The sequence below is a fragment of the Hippocampus zosterae genome, chromosome 20, assembly GCF_025434085.1.
Source record: "Hippocampus zosterae strain Florida chromosome 20, ASM2543408v3, whole genome shotgun sequence".
Classification (NCBI taxonomy): Eukaryota; Metazoa; Chordata; class Actinopteri; order Syngnathiformes; family Syngnathidae; genus Hippocampus; species Hippocampus zosterae.
The window spans coordinates 2035257-2062633 of NC_067470.1; the positions used below are offsets into that span (position 1 = coordinate 2035257).

A 27377-nucleotide genomic window follows, 5' to 3' on the forward strand; every position below is an offset into this window, starting at 1 on the left:
GTAGCCGTGTCGGTTTGTCTATCGCAGGCTGAGAAACTGCTTCCTTGGCCTCGGATGACTCGCAAGACTCACTCGGAAACGAAAAACAAAAAAAAGCTTGGCTTGTCTGGAACTTTGTGATGTCCCTTTGAGGCGTATCACGGCTCAATGTCTCGCGGTTGCGTCAAATGGGAGCTTTGACGACATCCCAGCTACTTCTTGGATGCTCCAGGGTTTGAGTTTGGACTCGGGTTCTCCGGCAAAGGAATGATTGTGCATCCCACCGTATGATAATTCCACAGCCAGTTCCAAATCTGGCCCCAGGAGTTGCAATTCTAACTTCCGTGAATCCAAAAGCCAATTCATGACGGTCAAGCTACAAAGTCCTGTCCCCGTCGCTTTAAACCCAACTGGTTCTGCCATGACCTCTGGTCCTCCAAAGTAGTCTTCGAGAGCATCTCAGTCTGGCGTTCTGGATTCGTTCAACAACACGCTCGGTTCCGAAAACCTACGACAAAAGCAAACAAAAATTAGCATGTTTTGCTAATTTGGGCTAACGTTAGCGACCTTATTCCAGCGAGGGTTTCAAGCCTTGCTTAGGGGTTCAAGTTCAGGTTTTAGCAGGGACGAATGCTTGGATTCGTACAATGGGGCTGACGGGCTTATGTGGTCGCGCAAGGTCCAAGTCTCGATTTAACCCTTTCAGGGACAGCGGACAGCTAATCATGATATCAGGTTACAGCGTGCATGTAAGGGCTAACGCGTTTGGACTATTCGTTCTTTTCAGTTTATATTTCGATGGTAGACGGAGATCATGTGGCGCTTTCTCACTACATCCTGGCTCTCCCCCCCCCCGAATTGAGGACGTTTTTTTTTTTGCCCCGCTGACCTCTGCCCTTATCTTTCGAAGGAAGCGCCTTGTGAAGCGCATTCAAAAAGAGGACTCCTCCGCACGATCCAGGTAGGCGCGGATTCTCCACGATCGATTCGATTGGATATAAGGAAGCTCGTGTACGTTCACATGCCCTGGACGGTAACTCGCATGCATCATCGGCCGACGGATTCCCTTCCCCCCTCGCCCCCCCCTCCCGCTCGACACCCTCCACGCCCTCTCGTCCAATCGGCTTCCTCTGACTGAAGGCCGCCCCTGTTGGAATCAGCTGCGCAATGAGGAAGCCCGCTCGGCGCTCTTCATCATCTTTCTCCTACCGCAAGACTGTCAGCTCCATGTCGGATGCTTATCGGCGCCACTGCCGCGGCGCGGCGCGCTGATCCGGCAATTTAAAATGCCGGCATGCTGTCACATGCGACGGTTGCGCGCTTGACTGCGAGCCGACGCAAGCACCAAACAAGCACACACCCACACACTGTTATATTGTGTACGTATAGATACGAATATATATATATACAGTATATATATACAGTATATATATATATATATGTATATATACGGGCGGCCCGGTAGTCCAGTGGTTAGCACGTGGGCTTCACAGTGCAGAGGTACCGGGTTCGATTCCAGCTCCGGCCTCCCTGTGTGGAGTTTGCATGTTCTCCCCGGGCCTTGCGTGGGTTTTCTCCGGGTGCTCCGGTTTCCTCCCACATTCCAAAAATATGCGTGGCAGGCTGATTGAACACTCTAAATTGTCCCTAGGTGTGAGTGTGAGTGCAAATGGTTGTTCGTTTCTGTGTGCCCTGCGATTGGCTGGCAACCGATTCAGGGTGTCCCCCGCCTACTGCCCGAAGACAGCTGGGATAGGCTCCAGCACCCCCGCGACCCTAGTGAGGATCAAGCGGTACGGAAGCTGAATGTATATATACATATACATATATATATATGTGTATATATTTATGGAGCTGAACAGATTCATCAGTCCCGCGTGAGTCACCACACACGTCATCCATCGCGATGCAGTGGCTTTCACGTCCCCTTATATTTCCCGGATTTTTGGGCCTGGAGTAAGTTTACGCTCTCAAGCCAGTGTTAAAATTTACACTCGAGCTATCCTCAAAAATATTGGGCCGGCGCGTAATTAAGCGAGGCAAGTGTCTGTTCTTCGTTCGTGATTATCAACCGCGGCAGATAAATTGAAATAAATAAATAAAATTGCAAACGGGCCAAAGTAATTAACATGTGAAGGAAACAAGGAGGAAGCCGCCATCTGATAGCCAGCCGAGTCCTCGTGCTTCATTATTCTCTCCTCCCTCGTGCACGGATTAAAGAAGGCGGGGCTGCATACTCGCATCTCGGTGTAAACGCGAGCCTGAGTGTGTGCGGGGCGGAGGGGGGGCGGGGGGGGGGTGTTGTGTGTTTACCGAGATCCGCGTCGATGTGTGATTCTGTTATTTTCTGTGTATCTCTTGGTAGAACAATGATTAATTTACCTGCAATTTAGACCCGCGGGAGTTTAATTACGCCGAGACAAACAAACCGCAAACCGCTTGCAAATGTTCTCGCATCGTCCGCGTCAATTTTGATCACCCTCATCTGATTTTCAGTGGAGCTCAGTCCTGCTCTCTGGTCCCCACCTCGTCGCACTCTTGAAGGCTGAGGATTCAGTTTACGGGGATGTGGACGAAAGGGGAGGAGTTTCCAAATGAAACCGAAAGAAGATTCGAACCAGTTTTAGGGTTTTAAGACAGTCAGGGTTTCAGGTTGGGGTCTGAAGCCTCAGTTCGGATTTCAAAGTAGGTTTAGGATTTTAAGAGTCTCATAACTTCAAGCCTCAGTTAGGGTTTCAATTTATGGATTCCAGGACTGGTTTCGATCGAGGGTTTCCAGCCTGGGTTCGGGTTTTGAACTCAGGTAAGACTTTCAAATGAGGGATTTTAATAACATTTTCAAGTCAGGGACACGTTTTCAACTTTGGGTATAAATCCTTCCTTTGGATTTCAGACTAAGATTTCGGCTTTCAAATTAAGCTTTAATGCCTGTATTTGGGTTGGGGTTTCTGATTGGTATTTGTGTGATTTTGTTGGTGTGTTTTTTGTCTCTCTCCCTTGGTGACATTAGACAAAATTCACCTGCGATTTCAGCCGGCGGGACATTAATTGCGCAGAGAAAAACAAACAGCAACACACTTTGTGTTCGAGGAAACCCTCTCACATCATCCGCTTCATCCGATTTCCAGTGGAGCTCTTTTTCCTGCGATACTCCACCCCCCCACCACTCCACAAGCCCTCCTCCCCACTTCTCCATCCTAATGAGCACTCCATTAAATGAAATCAAAGTTTTCCAGGCTGAGGAAACAGCTTCCTCAAGTGTCGCCGTCTCCTGATCCTTTCCCAATTCTGCGCGTCAGCTCCCATCAGCGTCACCCGCTTCTCACCTCCGCAGTCACTCGGCCTACTGATTACCTCCCTTATTCCCCCCCCCCCCTCACGTACCCCCCCTACACTCCCTTGTCCGCCTCAACCACACACCACTCTTGTTTGCCACACGCCGGCACAACGTCGACGTTTGGGTTATTGGAGTCGAACGGTATCTTTTTAAGCAGCCGGTCACGAAGGATCCGGCGGCAAAACAGCTGGGAAGTAATTGATCACGCTTCATTTGCGCGGAAATCGGCATTTCCCATATGAAGCTGGGAGTTAAGACGGCGCCGCGTCAACTCACGGTGGCTCCAAACTGAGCGAGGCCTGATTCGAAAGTAAACAACGTCGACGACGGAGATGGCGGACGTTAAATGGACTTTAGAGAACATTTAACGTCCGCAGCTCTGGTCTCTGTTTTCAAGATGATTGGCCTTTGAGTGCGGTCACACGTGACATTAAAGTGAACCAGGCAGCGTCATTACTGCTGTCGAGTAGAAACCCGGAATTTCCAAATGTGGTCGATTTCAGATTTTGCATGAATTCATATGATTTTTTTATTATTATTATGAATGATTAACTAATTTAACCCTTTCAGGCACAGCGGTCACGACAGTGGACAGTTTATCATGTTATCAGGTTACAGGGTGACACAGATACCGATACCCGGTATCGGTATCAGGCCGATACCAGCCTGATTTGAAGGAATCGGAACTTGTGGAGGCTGCAAAAACAGGCCTACGATACTGAAGGCAAAATACGTCATCTGACATTGATTAAGTCCTCCTCCGCAGTAGTTGGCGCTATGCCGCGGCAGTTTCACCCATTGGCGAATCAATGACATTTTTGGATATCCAAATTACGAACGGTATTCGTACTCGGTATGGGCGAGTTCTCAAAGGGTCGCGGTTTGAGAAAAAAAAAATGATATCGAGCATCCCCTTGTCTTGAACGCTTGACTGAGAAGAATTGGAAAGCTTCGGCGCTTCGCTTCCACTGCTTAGTCAGCTCGAGCTTGGATTTATTGCATCGCTCGTGGCTTTAAAATCTTAAAAAAAAGAATTTGGGAAGATGATTGGAACCACACGTTTGCGTTTGGGGAATGGAAAGACTTTTTTGTTTGGTCGTTTTTGGCCAGCTCTTGAACTTTATTCACTTTGTTAAGAAAAAAATCTATGAATCTTGGATCTAAAAAGCTGAAGCAGCCTTGTTTTTTTTTTTCTTCGTCTGATTTTGGGTCGTTTTTGTGTGAGGACGGCGGTTCACTCGCGGAACCTTCTTTGGCGTCGCTCACTTCAGGATTCCGAGCAAGTCTTCGCCCGGCGTGAATTAATGATGACGACGAGCGTTTGATGGAGCTCCATCATTTCCAACATTTTTTGGCCCAGCTTGAGTGCTGAGTCGTTCGAATGCAAATGCGGGGACCCTTTTTCTGTGTTTTTCGCTTCCTACGGTCTTCTCTTTGGCACCAAAAGTTTTAGCATCGGACCGAAGGAGGCTGGAGGATGCATTCGCGGATTTGAAACTGGTTACTTCAGAGGCCTTAGTTGGACTCCTGTGGTCTATTTAATTTTTTTAAATGTTTTTTTTTGTAAATGAGGCTCAGTTGTGTAATCGACTCAATTAGATGTCTTCTTCTGTTCTGAGTAGGAAAATATGTTACTCAATGTCCGATTTTTTTCCCCTCCCTTTAAGTTTAAGACATTGGTATTGTCCACCTTTTTAAAAAAAACAACAACAACAAAAAACCAAATAAGGCCTGCATCAGACTGATACCGATACCAAGTCATCGATAATCGGCCGTTCCTAGTTACGATTGCGCGAATGCGACTTGTGGCCATGACACGCCAACAAAAAGAAACACAACCTTGCCGTTTGTGTTTTGAAGCTTCAGTCTGACGTGTCTCGTTCATTCTGCTGGTTATTATTCGCGGGCGGTAGTGTACTCCCCCTCCCCGCACGCCCCCAGAGCATTACATGGAAAGTGCGTTGCCATGGCATAATTTATAGAGGTTACAGGCCATGAAATCAAATGATTATGGATTCCGCTTTCCTCTTTCGATGCTTGTTTGGGGCGTTTTGTCGGAGAGGGCATGATGCATCTCACACACACACACACGTCAAAATTATCTCTGTCGGAGGAAAATACCCACCGACATGTATCATGACTATCACGTCCATGCAATAAACAATTGAATCCTGTATTAATAAAATAGATCAAACTACACAATGTTGTTATTCCTGAAGGACTCGCGGCAAGCAGACATGGCCAATCATTGCGAAGAGGCAGACGAGTAATAGGTGGAGACTTTCCACTGATCACAACCTTTCATCCCGACACTCAACAACTCCATTCTTTTGCCGCACACACACACACAGGCGCACACAGACGTACACACACGCACGCAGGCAGGAAACCACGACAAGATGAGAAAGAAGCCTTTTTCCAATCGGTCAGCCATGTTTTCATCAACAGCTAAGCTGATAAACGGCTTGACGCGCTGATTGCGCCGGACCGAAAAAAAAAAAAAAGAAAATCCCAGCATGCTCACTTCCTGCCACAAAATCGGATACACCTACGTGCCTAAGGCTGGATCAAATTACAGAATTCCCATTTAATACCGACATCAGATTTTTTTTTTTAAATGATGATTATTATTTTTTGAATGTCTTTGTACATTTCACGTGAAGCACCGAATAGAAAAGTGCAGGTTTGTGTGTGTCGCTCGCTGTTGTGTGTTTTGCATATATGTGATCACATAGAAATAAGAATAAGGAAAGAACCGCCTGAAATATTAAATTCTCATAATCCGACCCTCAAATATTAAATTGGTGAGAAATTATTGACCAGCAGTGTGCCGCTTCAAGACCAAGCTCTTTTCTTCTCAGTCACGAAGCAGACTTATTTTATTGGGGGGAAAAAAACTTCAGAGGCTAACTTGAATAGTTTTTATATTCAAGAAAAAGAAGCCCAGGACATACTTTTATTTATTAAAAATACGTATGAAAAAATAAAGATCAGAAAGTTGTATTTTCGAAATGAGAAGCCAATTAACAGATTTTTGTTTCCAAGAAAAAAAAAAAAAGAGCCTCAGCAATCAGACTAATTTATTTTCTAAATACGAGCTCAGGAAGATGATTATCCTTTCTCTAGAAACAAAACCCAAGCGCACATATTAAAGAAAAAAAACAAAACGACGAGGCAACTTCAGAGCAGGTGGGTTTTGCAAGTGTAAAAAAATATATATATATATATAAAACAACAAAAGATTTTTGGATGGAGCACAAAAGCAGAAAAAGCTACTCACGCTCTTCCATGACCAATGCCGACCATTGATTGATGTCGTGTACTGAACAGCAAGAAGAGGCAGAGAAGGTCGCCGACTAATCTCCAATCTTCATTTCCACTGGGCAGAGAGAGAAAAAAAGAAAACCTCGTGAATATTGTTGTATGTCCCAGTTTGCATGCATTGATTCACCGTGAGTTAAAACAAATTATTTTCGGAAGCTTTAGCATTTAAGTCCAATTTATGCTAATTCCTGTTAGCCTATCTAGTAGTATGAAGCTTTATCGTTTGAGTCACATTCATGCTAATTCCTGTTAGCCTTTCTAGTTGTCTGAAGCTTCATCATTTGAGTGACATCAATGCTAATTCCCGTTAGCCTGTCTGTGGTGCTTCACGTCACATGATAGCATTTAGCGAGAGAACTTTCATTTGACGAAACAATCGGTTTTAATTGAGACTTTTGGTGTCTGATTTGTTTGTTTTACGGTGAACTTGGACTGGAAGAGACAAAAACAGCTGACAGCCGACCGAAGAACGTGCGAGGAAGTGGAATTTTTGATAGCGAGAGAGCGATAATGGGTGCTAATAGATACTTAAGTTTAAGCTAGTTTTAAGCTAGCTACATATAAATGTTTTTAAATGGTAAATAGGCCTATCAGGCCTCAATTTGAGCTGCTCCACATCGTGGAAATGCGTCAAAGTTAGCAAATCCACTCCTCGGCGTGCCCAGGATGTGTTAAGGACGTGCTCGATGAGCCACACATGATTCATAACACAATTTTCAAGCCTGCGCGCAAATGATCCTCAGTCAAACGTGTTTGTATCGGCGGGAAGAAGCGCTCTCTGTTTGCTTCATTAATCCTTTCCCAATTAGCAAAGGGGGCCAAACACAGAACGGTGGATGCTGGGAATGATGCGCAAGAAGCCAAAGAAGAAAGACGGCGGCACAATAAGCGAGCGCACTTTAAGATGACAAAGCGGCGGCGAGCCAGCGAGCAGCTGGCTTTTGTGCGTCCGTCTGACTTGAAATAAAGACGCACAATGGCAACGCTGGCTCGTCTTTCTGCGGCTTTTTAATCAGCCTTATGGATAGCTGCTCCGCTTCCTGTCCCCGCCGCACTAAAAGGGTGTTTAAGCTGCAAAATTGATTTTTTAAATGAATCGCTGCGACTGAGGAGATAATTCAGGACAGTTTTTTTTAACCCCCCGCCCCCCTTTTTTTCCTCTCTTGCTGCTAACAAGAAGAACATGTACATCACATAGAAGACGACTCGGACACGTAGCACAGACGTGCCTGGAAAACAACAACCAAATTGGACGAGAAGCGGTCAAAGAGAAACCTAGCGTCTTTCAAAGATGAAGAAAATCATCATGTTTGTCATTTTGTTGCCGGGTATGCGCAAGACTCATTACTGGGCCAATTTTTGAGACAGATTCATCAAGTTAGCAAAAGCCCGCTTAGCAGTTTTCTGTAGCTCGTTCTTTCGCCAGGTTGACTTCTTACCATCAGAACAGGTCAGGTTAAAAGATGCTAATAATTGGGCCTATTTTGATCCTATTTCACTCATCAACTTTGACACCAAGCCTTTCCTGTGACATTTTCTATAAATCATTTATTTAGTTGTCTATGTGCATCAAATTTGGCAGCAATTGGACAAAATCGTCAAGGATGTCCTTGTAGGAACCTTCGAAATTGCAAAAAAGTACCCTCAAATATCCTCTTCATACCAAAGTGTCCGCTTTTCTTTGCGTTTCACAGCATTGGTTAATATTTAAGCGGCACGGTGAACTGGTTAGCCCGCCGCCCTCACAGCGCGGAGGTCCAGCGTTTGATTCCGCCTCCGGCTTTCCCGCATGGAGTTTGCATATTCTCATCTCCATGTGCCTGTGTGGGTTTTCTCCGGGTACTCCGGTGTCATCCCACATTCCAAAAACATGCATAACACCAAACGGTTGGTTGGTTGGTTAATATTCGTTTTGTGCATCCTGTCATGATGAATATGATATATATGTACTGCATGTATTTATTTATTCAACTCTGGAGGCTTCTGCACGGTGACATCTGACATCACCCAGTTTAATTTAAGCCAAGCGTAACCCCCCGGAGGCCACCTTAGGCTTGTTTCCTGCCTGAAGAAAGATTTTACGCTTTGCTAATGAAATGTAAGCGCTAACGGCAGTGGGTCCGCACGAGCGTCAGGTTGCATCGCATGTGCGGATAAATCTGTGAAAACATCTCCAGGTGGCGCATAAAAGCCAGGATTTACAGCCACGGGCAGACGTCTTGGGGGGGAGAAACCTTTCCAGGAAGAGCAGGTGCAAGCATCACTTGTGTTTCCTCCTATAACCTAAACGTCGGCCGCCAGGGGCTAATGGATGGCATCTCATTTGCATATCAATTATTGCCAAACCCATAGTGATCGAAGGCATGTTGTGACTCCCGCGCGATGGCAGGGGAGGAGTCTGGCAATAAGCATTGCACTTCATCATCATCATCATCATCATCATTGTCGTCAATCAGAGCCAAAGCGAGATGAGTTATGTTGGACAAAGGGAAGAGTCTATTCAAGGTGGCGACCGTCTCTCAACTATAAATTCACCGTGCATCGATTGCGCGTTTATTGTAACTCTCTTGCTCGTATTCTCGAAAGCGACTTTACGTCTACTGTACAGAAAACGCTTTTTTATCCCAGCCATTAAATTTCTGCTAAAGTTCCGAATAGCTTCGGGGTCACCATCATCACATTTCTCCATTGTAGGATCTGTGACACTGAATGTGTGCTTGTCTTTTAAAGGCAGGTCTTGACTGTCGAGGTGGCCGTGGTAGCGCGCAAGTGAGGAAATTAGGTGGATCAATCGTTAACCGCAGTGTGCGCAGAGTGACGCCGCCCATATGATGCCATCGACAGTTCAGCTAAGAAAATGCATTTGCGTTGACCGTATTTTGCTACAGTTTGCTCAATCCAAACATCGAAAAGGCATCGGGTTGCAAATCGTTCCCGCACAGCAGTGGCATTGATGATCTAACAATGTTTAATTTACCATCGATGTGCGGATGCCTTTGAAGAAATGTCACAAAACATTTATCTTTGAAAATCGCGGCGGTGAATTTATCACGCCGACTACAATTGGTGGCATCTGATGCAAATTATGTTTTTTATTTTTATTTTTCTCTCCCGGGAAGGAACAATACGCTTTTGGCATAAATTAAAATGATGGGTTGCTTGGCATCCATTCACCCGCAGCCCTCCATTATATGTTAGTATAAGGCCCTATTGTGTAAGCCTATTAACTTTGAATAGAGAAGAATAAATGACAGTTTCAGCGGTAATAAGCTCCAGCAGTGGCTTCAATAGCTGGTTCCATGACACTTTAGTGTCATTCATTTAGAAAAAGCAATGCTATGGAAAGTCAAACACTAAATTTGACTTGTAAATTGACTTGGGGATGTATTTTATTTGCTTGTGATTTCAAATGACTTTGAGCAGCGCTTCCCATCATTTTCTATGGCCAGCACCGCTGGATTTTTTATTTTTAATGTTCTTAAAATGAGACATGATTTCCGCACTACAAAGTGCTTCGGAGTATCAGGCGCACTTTCAACGAATGGCCTATTTTAAACCTGTTTCCATACATCGCATTATAAGGTACATAGAAGCTATCTTAGTGGCTGCGGTTACATTATGCATCCACTAGATGGAGCTACGCTAAAGTGATCCATACATATGGGGCATCAGATTATAAGGCAAATGACAGTTATGGCTGGAAAAGTGCTGATGAGACTGTGTTGTTTTTTTGTTGGTTTTTGTTTTTTTTGGGGGTGGGGGGTAGCTCATGGCCATCATCACTGAACTAGCCGTCTCCGGTTTTTAATGTTACGCTACATTTTTTGAAGACCAGCTCCCTCCATTTCCTGTTTGTGTGGGCTCATTTGTTTTGCCGCCGTCAACGCCTCATCAGCGCCATCAATTTAGGAAACATTGAATAGTGTCAAAGGGTGTAACATTGTTTGTATGGAAATGAGCGTCTGTGCCAAGAAGGTTTCACCAGGCTGCGGTTGTTGTTGTTGTCTTCGACCGGGCGCTCAAAACGAAATCTCTTTGTTTCAACTCCGGCTCCTCATTTAACGACTATCTCCACGCCATTAATTTATGCAATTAATGTTCTAATGAGTCAATTAGACTTTGATAACAAAGGCCCTGGCAAGTTGAATTAATCTATAAATGGATCATTGGGAAACTTTCCACGGTGGATGTACTTTGGACGTAATGGCAAAGATGGGACGCGGGCTTTTGTATCATCTAGATGATGTGACTTTGAAGTTGAGAAGGAGAACGCGGCTTCACTTAGCCAGCAGCGCATTTGAAACAGACTTTTTAATGTGACTAACGGCACTCGGATGGAGCGCATGCAAGCCAGACCACAAACGGCGCACGTGACACAGCCGAGTGGCAAGGTCAACGCGGCGCCGTGTAGGAAAATGACCGCCAGTTAGCGTCAACTTCTTCGAGTAAATGCAGTTCTCTTCACTGTCGGCGTGTATCGGCCTACTTGAATTTGGGTTCCTTTCTCGTTTCTATTCATTGGTCAAGAAAATCGCCACGTTTAAGGCTTTCAAATTTGAGAGGGATAAAAAAAAAATGGCACAGATGTTTAACTCGGCAACATGGAATTTGGTGGGCATAAAATGAAGTATGGCTGCAAAATTTGATGACTCACCATTATTATTATTTAAATATATACATGGAATTTGGTGGGCACGCCTATCATTAACAGACCCAGAAAAAAGTCTCAAGAAGTGAAGCATGGCTGCAAAATTTGATGACTCGCCATTAAAAATGTTTTTTTTTAATTAATATATACGTGGAATTTGGTGGGCATGCCTATCATTAAGAGACCCATAAAAAAGTCTCAAGAAATGAAGTATGGCTGCAAAACTTGATGACTCACCATTATTATTATTTTTTTTACCATTATTATTATTTTTTTAATTAATATATACGTGGAATTTGGTGGGCATGCCTATCATTAAGAGACCCACAAAAAAGTCTCAAGAAGTGAAGCATGGCTGCAAAATTTGATGACTCGCCATTAAAAATGTTTTTTTTAAATTAATATATACCGGTACGTGGAATTTGGTGGGCATGCCTATGATTAAGAGACCCACAAAAGTCTCAAGAAGTGAAGCATGGCTGCAAAATTTGATGATTCGCCATTATTTTTTTTAAAATAATGAAATCCACAAAAAAAGACACCAAGTGTTTCCATTAGGAACATGAAATTTGAGTTGACTCACAAAAAAATAAAATAAAAAAGGAAAAAAAGGTCTCAAGAACCAATGCCTGAAAAGAAACAGACCGTGTTAACATTAATTTTGCAATTTCCTGCCATCTAAGACGTTTTTTTCCCCCAACAAGGTCAGAGCTTGCTGACATGTAACTTTCAATGGTGCCGCCAAACGTGAACTTTGTTTCCATAAATCTAAACATTGTTACCTCCTTTTTCAGAATGCATTTTATTTGAGAGACTCATCTTTTTTTCACATTGTTATGTTTGCTTGCCTGACCCACTTTCAGCAAGTAACAATGAATAGATTGTCCTATATTTAACTGAAAAGCCACGAAAAAAATAAATAAAAAAGCTGACATTAAGATTGTGTTTATCCAGCTTCATGCCAGCCAAAACTGGCATCTTTGCAGCATTAAAAAGCCTTCTATTATTTAACAAGTCCAACACATGACAAAGGCTGTGTGGCGGCTGCACACCTGTGTTGTGAAAAAAACAAACAAAAAAAAAAACACATTATGATCTAACAACCCACCCATTCGTTCAAAACGAGCTCATTTGCATGCAATCAGTCTTCGGCACGGTACACCTTAATTAGCGACAGACTTGACACTCGGTCGGGTCTGATGTTCACATCGCGTGTGTTGCTCTTTGGATTTAGTTGCTGCGAAAACCCTCCGGCCGAGGATTAGCGCGTCCAAGGTCGTGCGAGATGAACCTGCTACGGACGGATTAGAAGAGGAGGAAGTCCGGTTCGGGGCTCCGTTTGCGGGATTACAGTCACACTTCTGAAGGCAGCTCGTCATTAGAGGAAAAATAAAACGATTTTACGCGCCGAACGATGCGTTCAATATCAAAACATCACCGCCAAATATGGTCAAAGTACTTTTGAAATGGAGACGGCTTCACCACCGTACTTTTATCAGGCGGATCAGAGTCTGTGTTGGACTGCTGAGCCAAGCGGGATGCCCGCCCGCTGTGCATCATCACCCCGTGTGACACATTAGCAGTACTGTAGGACAAGATTCGAAATGATGATATTGACTAAAAATACCCGAAAGAGAAAACTTCGACTTTGAGGTCCTTCTAAATTCTTTGTGAAACCTAATCAATGAACAAGGAAATATTTTGGGGGATTTTTAAATACGCTTTATTGTTAAAAGCCAGAAAGCCTACTAGAACATCTGAACTTTAGTTGGGGTTAATTAGAGGCACTTGAAAGAGTGCGGGTGTATCATGACTTGATATTAAAATGAGTTTGAATGCAATCATAAATATTAATACGAATTGTCAAGCCTACTAGAACATTTGAACTTCATAGTGTTCATCAGAGCTACTTTAAATTGTATCCTAACTTGATATTTTAATCAGCCGCTTCCTCAGTTATAAGAGGGTGTGCACATTTGTGCAACCATATCTCCATTCACCTCTTGAAAAGATTTTTTTTTCTTTGTTTCTCCTCAACGGAGTAGCGAATGAGCGCGTTTCGCATCTGCGCCGGGCCGCGCAATTATCATTTCGTGCGTCACGACAAAGCGTTTGTGTCGTATTTATGAGCGCCAGTATCACAGCCTGCGTACACAAAATGTTTAAAAAAAAAAATGAATAACTTCTTTGGTACTCTCACTAAACAGCGACAGACTGCCGCTCGACAAACAAAGTAAACCGAGGAACAAATGGGCCCAATGAAGCGGAGATTACCGCAGCGTTTCGTGATGGATGACGGCCAGACGGTCGTTTCGTTCAGGAACGTTCGACGTGCTTTTTTACAAATGCGCATTCAAATAAATTGATCATGTGACCGCTGTGCCTGAAAGGGTTAATAATGATAATATCATCTAAGGTCATACAAAATCAATTCTCGCGTGTCGGACACCATTAATTTTGAACCGACGTGTTTTTCTTTTTTAAATTGATGTTCAGTGTGTGACTTGTTTACAACAGTATGTTACGGAAATTCTTAAAAGATGTTTTGAAGAAGTAAATTCGGAAAAGGCTGAGGTCACAAGGTGTTCTCTTTTAGCCGCCTCCATGACTGTGTTGACCTTCGGCGCCGTGAGCGCCAGCGAGCCACTCGGCAGGGGTCGCAGCCCTGAACGTTATTCAGAACTAACTAACCGCTCCTTTGTCGAGGAAAAAAAAAAACAACATAAAAAGTGTTGTGTTTGTGGCAACAAAAAAAAAAAATTGAAGCAAAAGACGAATGTTTTGTTACTTTGTAGGACAAACTATTCAGTCTACTAATTACCGTGGGACCTATTTTGGTGCCTAGCGCAAGTCGAGCGCGCAAAGGTGCCGTTTCCTTTCGATTGCTGTTTGCGCCGTTGTGGGCGCGAACACAGTCGACTTGTTTCCTGGCCAATGGAGGCGCTTCCACTCTTTCACTCTCCACTTTTCAAACCGCTTTCCACTCTTGATTTATTTCCTCTTGCTTGTCTGCAGCCAGGTCGACAATTGTCGGTTAAATAAGTAAAAGAAATAATGTTGCCTTATTTAAAGTTATTACTACCAGAAAATAGTTTATTTGCATTTTCCTAATGCTCTGTGCCAATAAATCATGACATAAGCACAAGGTTATGCACATGCATCAAAGTATATTTTACAAACTGGGTTTGTTTGGCCTTGATGATATTCTTAGCCGTGCATAAGGAGGAGTGCCTCGTTTGCACGTTTCATTCGGTTTCAAATAAAACGGCCGCTAAGCCTAATCGGAGGGCCGGTTGCAGAACATGCATGCTCATTAGTATCCTAAGCGAATGCTAATTGACAGCTGATGAGGATACTATGGTCGGAACATGACGCTTTTGACATTTATGTCGGCCATTAATTAGGCGAAACTCAAAAAGGTCCTGCATTGGTTTAGTGGGAAGCATAATTAGCCTCATCCTGTTTTGGGCTCTCTCATACTGCACGACGTGCTGTTCGCATTATGTCAACCAGGTAATTGTGCGAGTAAAGCAAATACATTTTTAATTTCTCGGCGTAAAATGTCGCACCTCCTCTTCCCTTGTCCTTGTTTTTGTTGACACTTTCCCCCCCCCCCCCCTCGACGTTTCGTCTTTTAATCAGCTCACTCTCAAGGGTTCCCGCCGTACTGCATAATCAAGCAAATACGTTTTCAAAAATAACTTCCCCGCGCTTCATACAGTGGTGATGATGATGATGATGATGAGGAAGAGGAGGAAGCCACGGCAAATAAAAATAATCAAAGTGTGTGGCGCAGGGAGGCTTTGCGTCCCAATAGCGTACTAATTTGCTATAGAAAGTTATGAGATCATGGCCTGACTAAATGAAGCTCCTTCCCTTCACTTCTAGTTAGTTCCTTGATTCCAAGTTGCCATTGACGCAATACTTTGATATTGGGGAACCACAGAAGTTTTTTTTGGGAACCAAATAGGGGATAGGTTTTTAAAAAATCGATCTGAAATTAGCAACATCCAATTGGACTCAACCTCCTGTTTCTTGCCGTGTGTGATTTCCCCTTCACCTCCGTTGCTGTGGCGACAACACACAAAAGGAGCAAGCGGCGCTAATCCGGTAAAGACGCACTCGTCCACACAGTCAGCGAGCCCCCTCCAACCCCCCCCCCCACCCTCCATCCACACACACACACAAATACCCCGCCCCCCTCCCTACCGTGACCCCCTTTTCCGAGTGGCTTGACTTTCTTGTGCTGCCCACCTTGGCGCACAGCTGGCTTGTCTTCACATCAGAGCTTGGCCAGCGGCTGCAGCCTGGCGCGGCCTCCAAGTGGCTGCGGGAGATAAGGCGGCCGCAGGGACCTTTTCCAGTCGGGGCCACTCGGCCTTTGATGGCGTGGTCGGTGTTTGCCTCCGTCCGGCTGCCCGCCTCGATAATGCCGCGCAAGTCTCACCGCCGTGTCGCCTGTGACCAACATCACACTGCCAATTAGTCGCGTTGTAAAATAAAACACACACACACAAAAAATATTGGGTTAAATCAAGTGGCCTGGTTGTCATCCGGCTGACACTCGAGTCTTTGTTTAGAAAAACAGGAACAATAACGTTGGCCATCTTGCTCGGATCCCAAAGCCACACTGAACCCGACAGATTTGCCGCTTTGAACTTGGGAGAAAAAAAAAAATAGAATACAGGAATGAACATGTATTTTGTCTCATTTATACAGGAAGCAAGTCATAATTTGAACATAAAAAAATCGAAATCTTATGACAAAGTTCTATTCATTTTTTTCCTAAGGTTGCAAGAAATGAGAATAAAAAAACTAAATGATATCTAGAGAATCATAAGTAAAAAAAAATAATTTTCACAAAAGTCACTTGGTCGGCGTCTGCGAATAAAACGACAGATCCATTTATTTAATATCTTAGAACGTCATTTTGCCACGAAAAAAAAATGGCATCTGATGAGAATGAATTGGCTTTTTTTTCCCCTCCAGCAAGTCAGATTATTTTTTTTTTCTGGGAGAAAAAAAAATAAAAAATCATAGACGAGCTTGTCATCCAGCTGACACTCGTTTGGAGCCGCAACAACAATAACGGCGGCCATCTTGCTCACGTCCCAGAGGCCCATCCGCCCGCCGCCACGCTTATCTGACAGCGGCAGGGCCCGCCCCTTCGGACTCTCACGTTGAATGCGGGACCACGAAGCGGGCGAAGGGCCGGTCCTGAAGGACAAGCGGACGACTGTTATGTCGCGCTGCTTCGAAACAGATGGTCAAAAAAATGTTTAAAAAAAAACAGCCGTTTTTTTTTTGTGGTCTTTTTCTCATCTGGCTGGTCTGCGCGACCAGCTACCGATACGGAACGGCGATCAAAGTCCACGCGCAAATTTCCCAGATGCTGACATCTCATGATCTAAATGTTGGACTCACACTGCTGGAATGTCTCGACTTTGGTCATGTTATTGCTTCTCCCTCTGCAGCATGATTTATTTTTATTTTCACCCGGCTTGTACTTTTGACTTTTTCAAAGCGTCCAAATATAGCAAATGTCAATGTAAGCTCCAGCTGCGATCCCATTTACTCTAAGAGATTCTTCCGGGGGGGCCGATGGACTTTTAGAGAGCGAGTATTACCATTTCTTCTTAAAAGCATCTTGCCACTGGTTGTCTGATGCCCGTGGCTATTTTGCCCTGGTGGGGGTGAGGTTTTGGGGGGGACTTTTTTTTTTCCTTCTCCTCTTTCTCTCTCTCCTCTTCCTCACTCGCTCTCTCCACTTTGCCAATCGCACACCTGCTTCTTATTCCTCCGTAAAAGGTCGCCGCCGATTCCTCCTAGCCGGCGATGCAACGTGCGGACGGGCCCTCGTCTCGCTCGCCTAATTATCGCGGCACTACCGGGCACGTCCGGGCGTGCGCGCTCTCCTTCGGCTGCAGGCCTTAATTGGTGTTCATCAGAAAAGTGCGTGCGGGGAAGCCTGAGAGCTTAAAAGAGTACGCGTTGTTCTCTGGAAATGTGTGACACGGGGTCCTCCGTGTTGGACAGAGATTGGGTTTGTACGGCGCAGACGAAAAATCTGGCTTACAAAAGCCAATCTACAGACACAAAAACAAAATGAACACACTCGCATGATGGAGCAGAGTCAGTCTCACTCATTAGGCCACGCCTACACTTGAATTTCATTGCATTCTTCAAGCATCATGAAAGGAAACGTTTCATGTGATGGGACTTTTCTTTTCCCAGAATGCAAAAGCACCCATGTCACTTTTGTGTGCTCATTAAGAAAGCATCTACCCGCGTATTTTCCCTTTGACAGGCCATCTTGACCTTTTTTTTTGTTTTTCTGCCAATCTGCGTTTTCCTGAAATGTCAACCACAGTTATGGATGTCGGGAGGCGCGTGTCTAAATTCATTTGACGGCATGGCGGATGTTTGAGGTGGCAGAGAATATGTTCGGGAAAAAAAAAAATCTAATAAAATAACGTGTCACCACACCTGATGGCAAAGTTATATTTTTACACGTCAAGTTGACAATTTTTGGGGGGGAATGCAATTTAGCCGAGCAAGTGGGGAGGACGCCGTCACGTCGCTAATGAAGGAAGCCAGTTAGCATCTGATGAAGACAAGCACATGCCAGGCGCACTTTTTGACACGCGCTCCATCAATGTCAGCGAGGACCCGACGCACAAATCTAATGGAGCCGCACCGAGCCATCCGGCAAACACGCACTATTACACGAAATCCATCTGGAAGGAGTTTGAATGTGTAATAGGATTTGTCATTGTCAATATATTCCATCACTATTTCAGCTTTTCCGAATTTGGAAACAATTTCTTTCCCACCGGGAATCCTACGAGAGCAACAACACATTTCACGCCCCAAACAATAAATCTCACGGCGCACCATTGAGCATATTTAACAAAAAGTTGATGTACTTGTGTACTAACGACGATCTCGTCTCAATTGAACCTTTTGTTAGCTAGTTACAGGGTGCATGGAAGGGTAAAAGTGGTCATTTGTGAGTCCGATTTGAACATAATTCCAGTTTGGCGTCAACTTTGTTTCTCTAAATGCTAACTGCTACTCTTAAATTTGCTTTTGCCTCACGGGCTGTATTCAATATTAGCGTATCTGCGCAAATATTCTGAATATAAGCAGGGTAGGTGTTAGCCTGATGTTTAGTCTATTTTTAATTTCGATTTAGCTCGCAGGTATTTGTTACTTTGTGTGCTTAAAGTTCCCAACGAAGGAGGTATGACTTAGCTTTATGCTAATATTAGCTTGATTGCAGGTTAATATTACCCGGCATTTTGTTGTCGTGTTTAAGACGAAGTACTTTTCTAGTGAATCAGTCTGGCGGCAGATTTCCCGGCAATTAAAACTGCGGAATAGTTTGACGTCTTATTAGCTCCCCGCATGTCTTGTTTATGAACATGGCACAGAGAGCTAAAGACTAATGAAATTGCCTTTCAAGCTTTGCATCCAGACACAAGCTGACAAGTAATCGATGGCAGAATATCCCAATCACCAAAGATGATATCCACGGAAACGCACTGCAGCGGAACGCTTGCGCGCAGCCATGAAATGTCATATAATATCATATAAATAAAAAATAGATAATATAGAGCTATAGTTACTCATATCTGATGTGAACTGGAGTCGCGCGACAAGCGCCAGAAGTAAAAGGTCAGCATGCAGATTAGTTTGACAGACAGGCGGCGAATAAGCACGGCAACATGAAAAGATCCGCTGAGAGGAGAAGACAAATCTACCCGACGACGACGACATTATTATCGGCAGAAATGCGTTTCGTATGAATATTTGGGATTTGCGAGGAAACCAACTCGACTGTGCTTGTGAATCTTATATTTCTCTGTGTTCTCTGGTCTTACTGTTTATTGCGCATGTTAAATTCCTCCATGTACAGCACTTTGTATGAAGCAATGGCTGTTTGAAAGTGCTCTACAAATACCGTTGACTTGACTTGACTTGACTAGGATTCGATTACTTTTTGTTTTGAAAATCTTGTTGATGTGTCACATGCTAACGACGTGAATGCTAACCTGTGACAAGTCAGAAGTGATGTAAAGCTAAATATTTAAGATAAATATTTTGATATAAAGCTGTAACATTACAAAAATGTGAAAGCAAAGGACGCTCTTGGTCTTGATGCTGTGTTTTTGCATTTCTTTCATGGCTTGTGCACTTTAAAAGCAGCTGGCTATGAAACGCAGTTATGTGAAGAAACACAATAGAAAAGGTTAGCTCGCCCGAGAAATGACAGAAATGTCAGAAGTTGTTCTTGTTCAAATGTCATTATTTTTGCTCCTGCAAACGAGGCATCAAGACAGAACCTTTGCACTTTTTTTTTTAAACTTTCGGGCAACTTAGGGTATTTTCAAACTTGGTCATTTTCTTTTTTTTTTGTGCTTCAGATTTGGTATTTTTGTTTTGAAAAATCGCTTGTTGAATATAAAACATCCTTCCCTTGTTTTGACATGAATATACTCTCTGGACTGTCTTGGTAATAATTACTTTCTTTTAGAAAATACGTCTTTGCTCTGGTCGAGATCGCCATTGTGTTGGAATAATGAGGGGGCAACAAACAACGACAGCTAAACACTGGTTAGTGCTAATGAGTGGCTAAAGAAGTCATCACAGCGCATCCTTGCAGGCAGCCAATCGCATTAAGGCGCTAACCAGGCAAGGGAAGGGAACAGGTGAGGCGCGAATCCATCAATTTGATGGTGAAAATAAAAACGCTGGCCGACCAGCTGAGCCTCGCTCGCGTGGAAACGCTCCACAAACTGACGAAGAGTGACAGCTGTCATCCGCTGTCAGACGCCGCCCACATGCCGAGGCCACCTTCAACCTTGGCCGTCTAGCGAGTATTTCTAGTCGGTGATGAGGTGAAGGCCAGCAATTATTTGTTTTCAACTTTCACTTCACTTTTATGGAAAAGCCAAAAGTTTATATTTTAATGGCATTCTCACTTAAAAATGTCAGCCACGTATGTTAGCGCAACGTTAGCTGGAAGTAGCTCAACATGACGTTGCTATACATTGGTATTGGAAATATACTGAGTTGATGTTAGGCTCATATTCGCCGACACTTGAACTGTTACTAGCTCGATGTTAGCGGGATGTTCTGTTTTCCGGAGATGAACCTAAACGTTATCCTGACGTCAGAATCATGCTACACTGATATTAGCTTCAACATGCTGTTCACCTAAAGTTAGTAGTTTTTATAGCTGACTTTAGCTCAGTATTAGCCCTTTTACAATGGCGTTAACCGGTTAGCCAATAGCAGGCCACCATTAGCCCGATAGCAACTTGATGTTACAATGTTGTTAGCATCATCAAAGTCTGATATTGTCCTGGTGTGAGCCTAATTTTGGCTCATTTCAGACCGATATTGGCTCATTTTGGGCTAGATATTACCACAAACAATATTGAAGTCATAAATACAATACCAAAAAAATAGGCCATTAAAAAGTATATTTGATGTTCTAATTGATTTTCTTCTGTGTGTCCTGGCTTCCTGAAATCCTGTGCCATCTTTGTGAGTCCACGTGATGAGCACCATAAAGTCCACGTGATCATTTTCACAAAATACGTATTTATTCTCATTATGTGCACTCCATGGCTCGATGCAAAGATGCTCTCTATGATTTTTTTTTTTTTCATTCCCGAGTGCCGTGTGTGTGACAGAAAATGAGTGACACGTGGGATTGGCCACATCTGCTGCATTACCTTTCTATATTATTCTCCATCTCACCTAAGCAGTGCATATACACATGTGACACGGAGCAGCCACATTCATGCATCCAGACATCAGTTTTGACTTGACAGAATCTGAAAATGATCGTCTCCATTCACTTGCGCCGTATTGCATCACTGTTATTCTCTGAAACCAACATCGGCTTGTCGTAGCAGAGTGCCTGTCCGGAGGAGTGTGTCCATAAATAAAACAAAGCATTGGACGGTGAGGTTCAATTTAAAACACTAACCCAGATTACAATCTCTTCTTTGAAAGCCTTGAACATTTTTGAAACCCTACCACAGGAATGAAACCGTTTGAAAAGATAACCTGGTCAGGTCTTTAATAATTGTCATAACGCCACCTACCGGATGACATGGCGTCGCTGCTCACTGGATGGCTGCTCGTAAACCGCCGGAATGACCGATAAACTGCACGCATGCACCGCCAAGACCAAAGATCCTGGGCTGACTTTGTGGCAAAAGACAAAAAAAGACAGCAGATGGCAAACAGACGATTAACACGATTAGCATCAGCGCGCCCACTTTCCTTCAGGAGTCGGCTTTTTCTTTGTGGCAAGAAAGCGTGAACCCTCGGCCAAAAACACGAGCGCAGTTTAGCGTCGCCGTCATTAGCGGGAAGCCTCCAGGAAGCGAACTCCATGCAAGATAACAGCTATTGTTGTTCTCGATGCTAATTGTTAGCCATGAGGCTTTGGGGCTTTCTTCACTGGCTGGGAAATTGCGGATTTTGGAGCGGCAGCAAACTCGTAATTGATAGCAGAGGTGAGATACAATTAACAGATCCCGATATCAAGACATGGAGCGGAAACCCTAACCCTTGGCATGAAACCCGATTCAACCCTAGTTTCAAACCCAAATGCAAAACCCAAACCTTAACCCTGTCTAATAATCATGAAACCCAAGATTAGTTTTGGAGCTATACCTTAGGTCTAATCATTGGCTTGGAATCTTACTTTGGAACCCGAACCAAGGAGAAATCTGTGTCCACATTTTTTAGTTGAAACCCCAATCCTGTCTTGAAAGCTCGGTCCTTAAACTCCTGACCCCGCTGTTTGAACAGATGCTTTCACTGGCATCTTCTCCCCGTGTGGTGTTCGTCCATTGCCGGCGCCTTCCAGCGCTGACGTTCCCGCTGTGAGCCGAGACTGCTTTTGACAGGCGGGAGTCTGCTTCCTGTTTGCGAAGCTCAACGTTCGCATTTGCCACCGTGAGTTGGCGGCAGATATTAACACACCCAAAAATAACAGAGACCGTAGGGGGTCGTCTGCACCACCTCCCATACGCGGAAGACTCTTTTCTTGCTCGGCAAGGAGGCCTGAACAGAACAAGCAACAAGCTCGGATTGCAGCCACAATCAAATATCGCAAGCCTCTGCCATACAATTTGGCGAAAAATGTTCAGAGATTTTTTTTAAAACGAAACCCAAATCCTAACCTCAAACGCTAACCCAAATTGTTCTTTGAATCTCAAAATTAGAAGCCCGAAGGTAGGTTGAAAGCCTCAATTAAAACCTCAAAATGGCCATAAAAATCGTACTATTTGAAGCACGAGCCGCATTTAAACTCCTAATATGAAAACCGTAATCCTGGTTTGAAACCCTACTTTAACCCTATCATAGACAAAGGCTACTACATCCATCCATCTTCTACCGCTTATCCGGGGCCGGGTTATGGGGGCAACAGCTTTAGCAGGGAAGCCCAGACTTCCCTCTCCCTAGCTACTTCTTCCAGCTCTCCCCGGGGGATCCCGAGGCGTTCCCAGGCCAGCTGGGTGACATAGTCTCTCCAGCGTGTCCTGGGTCTTCCTCGAGGTCTCCTCCCAGTGGGACAGGCCCGGAACACCTCACCAGGGAGGCGTTGAGGAGGCATCCGAAGCAGATGCCCAAGCCACCTCATCTGGCTCCTCTTGATGTGGAGGAGAAGCGGCTCGACTCGGAGCCCCTCCCGGATGACCGAGCTTCTCACCTTATCTCTAAGGGAGAGCCCGGACACCCTGCGGAGAAAACTCATTTCGGCCGCTTGTATCCGGGATCTCGTTCTTTCGGTCACGACCCATAGCTCGTGACCATAGATCCAAAAGGCTACTACAGTGGACAGTTTATGTGATCAGGTTTAACGGGTGAAAATCCCAGTTCTAGTTTGAAAATCCTTAAATGCTGACTTGTAACCTTTGTTTGAAACCCGAACCCAGACTTCAAACCCACGTTTCAAGTAGCCCGAGTTGAAACCCTAACACAGTCTTCAAACCTCAATCCTGACTTGAAATCCTTGTTTGAAACCAGAACTCAAATTCGAAACTCTAGCCCAGGTTTGGAACCTCAGTAATGACTTAAAACTCCCACTCTGACTTGAAACCCTCGTTTGAAGCCCCTAATTGTTGTTTCAAAACCGTAACCCAGCTTGAATACCGACTTGAAACCCTACTTTGAAACCAAAAAGATGCAACTATTCGAACACCCTTTTCCCCGTTGAGAACATCTGCAGCGCATTGGACGCCTCAGCTCAACTATCTGCCGAGAACAAAGCACAAACTTAAACCCGAGCGTGAATTTGAAGGTCTGAAACGTCCCGCTGTTCGCCTTCATGACGCTTCTTTCAAGCCACGGAGAGAAGCGGCGGGAGCGGACCACCTGGTAGCGGACTCGTGCCACGCCAAAGACGAAGGAAGTGTCGATTTGCGGCATGTCGTGATCGAAAGTGCGTTACGCGCTTCCACAACTCCTTTGTCGACGTTCCCCCGAGACAAACAAATGAATGATGTCTTCTCTCCTGCCAAACGCAATGACACCCCCCCGCCACTCCCCCGCCGCCCTCAGTGACAAGCACGTCTCTATTTATTCATCGCCGTTATTATTTTTATGCGGCGTGGCCATCCAATATGTCGGAACCATCTCCACTTTGCCGCTTTCATCAGTCCCGCCGTTGTCAGCGCCGCGCCGACGCGTCTCCTTTGAGCTGGAGCTCGCGCCGTCGGACGTAAATAAGCCTTTTTTGAAGGCGTCGCTGTCGCCTTCGTCGTTTATTTACCATTGTGGCAGATTTCTGCAACGTCTTTGATTGGCTTTGTTTGCCAAAGGCGCTCATTCATGGCAGTCTTTTTAGACGTCTTTTTTGTGTTTCCGTCTTCACCGCTAGCTGACATAAGCGGTTGCAAATTGAAAAGCTCTTGGGAATCAAGTGTTATCAAGGGAACAGTTACACGAAAATTACAAATCACTCAACGTCTCAATTTTGCATCTTTTTTTCTTTTTCTTGAGGAGCCCCTGACCTGAAATTTTGGGGACTTAGAACTTTCACTATAGTATTACTGATAAATAGGCTTAATGAAATGATGCAAGATGAAAAATGCACTTCCGTGGTCTCAAATTTCAGTAGCAGAGTGTGCCACTGTTTTTGAAAACGGCTACTCTAAGATCAAAATTGGTGACTTCACGTGTCTTTTCAGGCCTTGGGATCGTGAACCTTTTTTTTTGGTGGATCTCCACATGATATCTACCAAATTTTTGTTGTCACGTCAAACTGGCTTCTCAGGCTGAATTTGAAATCATTTTTATAACTGACGTGCTCCACCTACAGTCGTTGACCAATAACGTATTCATCACATTTTAGCATGCTGATCGAGTAGCTTCAAATTTGGTCTCACACAAACAAAATATTTTGGGTGGGTCTCCACATGATATCTACCACATTTTGTTGTTATGTCAAACTGGCTTCTGAGGCTGAATTTGAAAAATGTTTTTAATTCTGCATGGCATACCATCAAAACTTTAAACAAAACTTTTTTTTGTCATATTTTAGCGTGCCGGTCCAGTAGCTTCAAATTTGGTCTCACTCAAACAAAATATTTTGGGTGGGTCTCCACATGATATCTACCACATTTTGTTGTTATGTCAAACTGGCTTCTGAGGCTGAATTTGAAAAATGTTTTTAATTCTGCATGGCATATTATCAAAACTTTAACCAAAACTTTTTTTGTCATATTTTAGCGTGCCGGTCCAGTAGCTTCAAATTTGGTCTCACTCAAACAAAATATTTTGGGTGGGTCTCCACATGATATCTACCACATTTTGTTGTTATGTCAAACTGGCTTCTGAGGCTGAATTTGAAAAATGTTTTTAATTCTGCATGGCATACCATCAAAACTTTAAACAAAACTTTTTTTGTCATATTTTAGCGTGCCGGTCCAGTAGCTTCAAATTTGGTCTCACACAAACAAAATATTTTGGGTGGGTCTCCACATGATATCTACCACATTTTGTTGTTATGTCAAACTGGCTTCTGAGGCTGAATTTGAAAAATGTTTTTAATTCTGCATGGCATATTATCAAAACTTTAACCAAAACTTTTTTTGTCATATTTTAGCGTGCCGGTCCAGTAGCTTCAAATTTGGTCTCACTCAAACAAAATATTTTGGGTGGGTCTCCACATGATATCTACCACATTTTGTTGTTATGTCAAACTGGCTTCTGAGGCTGAATTTGAAAAATGTTTTTAATTCTGCATGGCATATTATCAAAACTTTAACCAAAACTTTTTTTGTCATATTTTAGCGTGCCGGTCCAGTAGCTTCAAATTTGGTCTCACTCAAACAAAATACTTTGGGTGGGTCTCCATTTTATATCAACGACATGTTTGTTGTTATGTCAAACTGGCTTCTGAGGCCGAATTTAAAAAATGTTTTTAATTCTGCATGGCATATCATCAAAACTTACCAACCAAAACTTTTTTTGTCATATTTTAGCGTGCCGGTCTAGCAGCTTAAAATATGGTCTCAAATCCGACAAAATCTTAGTCCTTGGAGGACAACTGGAAATGACCAAAGCGATCCATAAAAAGACAGTTGCTTATCCAATTTGATGTTGCGAAGCGAAAATGGCTGAGAAGGCCATTCAAAAACAAAAAAAGGGGAAAAAAAGCCGCAAAAGCAGATCTTTGAAGGAGACCTGGAAATGGGCGCCTTACCATACATGCCCATTTTAAACCTAAATTGGAGACTACCTGTGTGTTTATTGGTGACGAATAAGGACAAAGTAAGAATTCTATTTATAAATGACCGGTGTGTGGGGTTTTATTTGTATTGAATCTCGCCAGCATGTGTACCTAACGAAGTCCACTGAATCAAATAATTGGCGTGTGAATGTGGAAAAGGTAGACATATCTTTGCCCTGTGAGAAAGAATCGGGTGTTTCTCGGCAGTAATTGCCTCCTGCAGTAAAAAGCATTCCGTAATAGTCACACTTCAAAACAACACGTCTGACGCGTTGAATTCGAGCGTGCGCACACACACCCACACACACACCCCCACACACACACATTTACCTTTGTGTGCTTTGTGTCTTCTGTACGGCCTAACGCCGACCGGAGCGGCCCCGGCTAACTGGCCGAGGGCCGATCGATGGCAGGTCAGAGTGAAGTCAACTGGCAGCCATGTGCTCCTCCTTAACTTTGCAATTCGCTCCTTAACCCTTCGGATGCCGCGCTGCCTCGGTGCCGCCTCGCCTCGATTCCTCTCGCTTCATCGCGTGATGCGCGGTAACGCCACGTAGGCTCGTTAGTGCTACATAGGCGGGGAGAAAAAAAAATGTTAAAAGGAAGAACAGCCACAAGAACATGATTCGATAATACTGGCCTTTCCCGGTCGAAAGATCGCTTTTGCCGTCTTTTCCGCCGGCGTAGGCTCCTTGAGACTTTTTCTGTGCCTCTGCTCGTGACAGACAAGACCAAAATGTCACTGTGCTAAATGAAAATGGCTTCAGGGGGTCGGAATTTTCAAAACAATGTGGGAGAGAGAGTCTTGACAAATTTTGGTTGCATTCATCACCCAGGCGAGTAGACAGGAAGAAGGTTTAAGCATGAAATATGGAGCCCTCCTCCACCTTCGGTTCAACACTGACGAATAAATCGCTTTCTTTTGAGACAAATGAGTCGCGGCAAAGTTTCCCTCAAGGGAACGCGGACTCATCAGCGTCGACGGTGACATTTCTAATGACGCAAATGTTCTTCCTAGTTTGATGCGGATACGCTGCAGCGAGGCGGTGAATTTTTTCGTGAGACTCCGCTTACCCGTTCCAACTTGTTGTTTTGTGAAAGTGGAAAAAAAAAAAATAATAATAAAGAGCAACAAATAGAGTTGTGGAAAGATCAAAGTCATCGAGTCATTTAATAAGACGCGTGCACGGCCGCCACTTTATTCCCATGTGACAGGAAATGAAAGCGAGCTTGAATATTCATCAAGCTCCTGCTGTTAATTGATGTCACGGTGACAGGGGAACTTCTCAAACTCTGCCGCGTTGTCTCTGATTCTTTTTTTTTTTTTA

The 27377-nt window shown here is 44.1% G+C and overlaps 2 long non-coding RNA genes across 3 annotated transcripts in view; both read right to left on the reverse strand.

Annotated features, from left to right (window-relative positions):
* Positions 1 to 27377, reverse strand: part of LOC127593335 (uncharacterized) — a 165992-nt gene that overhangs the window by 24499 nt on the left and 114116 nt on the right. The gene's annotated exons all lie outside the window — the stretch shown is intronic.
* LOC127593330 (uncharacterized) overlaps positions 421 to 27377 on the reverse strand; it is a 40191-nt gene continuing 13234 nt past the window's right edge. The window contains exons 3-7 of the long non-coding RNA XR_007960376.1: positions 26372 to 26617; positions 21407 to 21500; positions 15543 to 15746; positions 6597 to 6695; positions 421 to 487 (exon numbers count right to left, since the gene is read on the reverse strand). This is a non-coding gene — a long non-coding RNA (uncharacterized LOC127593330). The remainder of the gene's footprint in view (positions 488 to 6596; positions 6696 to 15542; positions 15747 to 21406; positions 21501 to 26371; positions 26618 to 27377) is intronic.